Source organism: Dromiciops gliroides, chromosome 1 (genome assembly GCF_019393635.1).
Source record: "Dromiciops gliroides isolate mDroGli1 chromosome 1, mDroGli1.pri, whole genome shotgun sequence".
Classification (NCBI taxonomy): domain Eukaryota; kingdom Metazoa; phylum Chordata; class Mammalia; order Microbiotheria; family Microbiotheriidae; genus Dromiciops; species Dromiciops gliroides.
In genome coordinates this window covers 566,365,565-566,368,620 of record NC_057861.1, presented here as the reverse complement: position 1 = coordinate 566,368,620, position 3,056 = coordinate 566,365,565, and positions in this window count along the sequence as shown.

Below are 3,056 nucleotides of genomic sequence, written 5' to 3'. Positions count from 1 at the left end.
AACTGATTAGTATAGAAACTTTGATCATTTCTGTATATGACCTTGGCTGGTTCACCACTCTTTAGGAAGCCTGTTCTATCTTCCCATTAACTTCCTCCCTGGATATTCACCATACTGGTGCCAGATGGAGCAGATAGACTTCAGTCCTACTGTACATCAGAATTTTCTAAGCTCATCATCTACCAGACTCAGTCTCCTCAGTGGAAGGGATGACAAGTGTGCCCCACCATGTCTGACTTACAGTTTTATTTATAATGAAAACTTGTGAGTCATTAGATAAAGGTTGGCAAGATGAATAATTAAAATAACACACACACACACACATATATACTTTAAGAACTGTGTGATTCTCCCCCAAAATAGCAATAAAACAAGCCCTGGAGCTGAAAAGCCCATAAAAAGATGGGCTGAGATTATCTTTCAGATCAAAGGGGGCCATGCTGGGTGGTGAGCAGAGTCCAACCCTGTGTTCTTGCCAACACAGACCCCAGACGTGCTGTGCAAGAGTAACATACTCCCGAGCCTCCAAATCAGCTGCAGCACCAGTGTCTTCTGGAACTAAGCTTACAGTAGGGTGAGAGAGATGAATGGCTGGCCAGGGAAGGGGGGGTAGGAAACAGGGGGGTGCAGAACCTAAGGAGGAATTCAGCTATCCCACCCCAGTAGGGAACCAGAAAGAAATCCTGAGTGGTGGGAGGCCCAGGTGGGGGAGGGGCACAGGCTCATAGAAGCTAAGTACCACAGCACATATAGTTCTGCTGGATGGTTAATTAACAAATTGGCTTGAGGTTATCTTTGGACCAGAGAACAGGCCAGGAAGAGAAAAAAAACTGTCCTCCCTCAAACCAAAACACCCAGGACCCTCTGAAGCTTGGGACAGTGTAGCTTGGAAGTAGGGCCCCACTATAAGAGGGTGTTAAAAATCAAATAAAAGTTGGCAAGATGAACAAGCAAAGAAAGTTGAGAATTTTCAAAAGTTTCTTTAGTGACAAGGAAGATTGAAGTGTACCCTCAGAAGAGGATAGCAACCTCAGGAATTCTACATCCAAAACTTCCAAGAAAAATATGAATTGGTCTCAGGCCATGGAAGCACTCAAAGGGGACTTTGATGAGAAAGTAGGAGAGAGAGAAGGAAGATTTAGAAAGGTGGAGGAAATAATGGAAAGAGAAATGAGAGTGATGCATGAGAGTCATGAGAAAAAAGTCAACAGCTTGAAAAGCCAAATGGAAAAGGAGATACAAAAGCTTTCTGAAGAAAATAATTGCCTAAGAATTAGGATTGAACAAATGGAAGCTAGTGACTTTATGAGAAACCAAGACAATAAAGCAAATCCAATTGAATAAAAAAATAAAGGGCAATATGAAACATCTCCTTAGAAAAATAGCTGACTTGGAAAATAGATTCAGGAGAGATAATTTGAAAATCATTAGACTACCTGAAAACCATGACCAAAATAAGAGTTTAGACAGCATCTTCTAAGATATTGTCAGGGAAATTTGCTCTGATATTCTAGAAGCTGAAGGCAAAATAGAATTGAAAGAATCCACTGATCACCTCCTGAAAGAGATCCCAAAAGGAAAATCTCCAGGAATATTATAGCCAAATTCCAGAGCTCCCAAGTCAAGGACAAAATATTGTAAGCAGCTAGAAAAAAGGAATTCAAATACTGTGGAGCTACAATAAAGATGAAACAAGATCTAGCAGCATCTACATTATAGGACCAGAGGGCATGGCATATGATACTCCAGAAGGCAAAGGAACTGGCACTAAAGCCAAGAATCATGTACCCAGCAAAACTGTGTATAATCTTTCAGAGGAAAAAATGGGACTTCAATGAAAAAGAGGACTTTCAGGCATTTGTGATGAAAAGACCTTTACTGAATAGAAAATTTGACTTTCAAATACAAGACCCTGGAACAGCCTGAAAAGGTAAACAGGAAAAAGAAATCATGAGGGATAACATTAAAAGATTAAACTGTTTACATTCCTACATGGGAAGATAATACTTCCAACTCATAAGAACTTTCTCAGTATGGAATACACAGAAGACACAGGTCTTAACTGAATATGAAGGGATGATATCTGTAAAGCATTTTTTTTGTTTATACTTGTTCTTTGTGGGGAAAACAGGGTGGGGTATCTTATATGTGGGGCTGGTTTTGGACTTGGGGCCACCTGGGTCCAGGGCTGGTGCTTTGTCCACTGTGCCACCTAGTTAACCCATGATGACATCTTTAAAATAGGGTTCAGTGGTAGGAGAAATTCACTGGCAGAGGGGGAAGGGGAGAGGTGGACTGGGGAAAGGTAGTTCACATGAAGGAAACAAGAAAGAAGTTTATGGAGGGGAGGGTAAGACAATGAAGAAGTGGAAATGGGTGAACCTTACTATCCTCAGAATTGTCTCAAAGAGGGAATAATATACATACTCAAGTGGGTATAGTAATATATTTTTGCCCTTAGGGAATGTGGTAGGGGAAGGAGATAAGGGTGGGGAGAGAAGAGGGGAAGAAGGAAAGAGTAGATTGGGGGGAGGGAGCAGTAAAAAGCAAAACACTTTCAAGGAAGGTGAAGATATTTTTGCACAACTGCACATGAATGACATATTAAATTGTTTGATTTCATAGGGAGGGTTGAAGAAGGAGGGAGGAAGAAAATTTTAGAACACAAAATTAGCTCAAAGACCTTAATCTCATAAGAGTGGGTTCAAGGAGGGAATAACATTCACACCCAATTGGGAGGAGTATTCTATTTAACCCTACAGGAAATTAAGAAGGGAAGAGGTTAAGGAGGGAAGGGTGAAAGAAGGGAGGGAAGAGAGGGGGAGGGGGCAGTAAGAAGTAAAACACTTTTGAGGAGGAATAGTGTAAAAGAAGATAGAAAATAGAGTAAGTATGGGAAGGGAATAGGATGGAGGGAAATAGTTATGATGATTGACTATAATGGCAAAATGTATGGTACCTACTTTGCTGGACTATTGTGAAGTTTAAGATACTATATAAAAGTTATGATGCACAGGATGCTATCAGAAAAACCTGGAAAGTCCTACATGAACTGA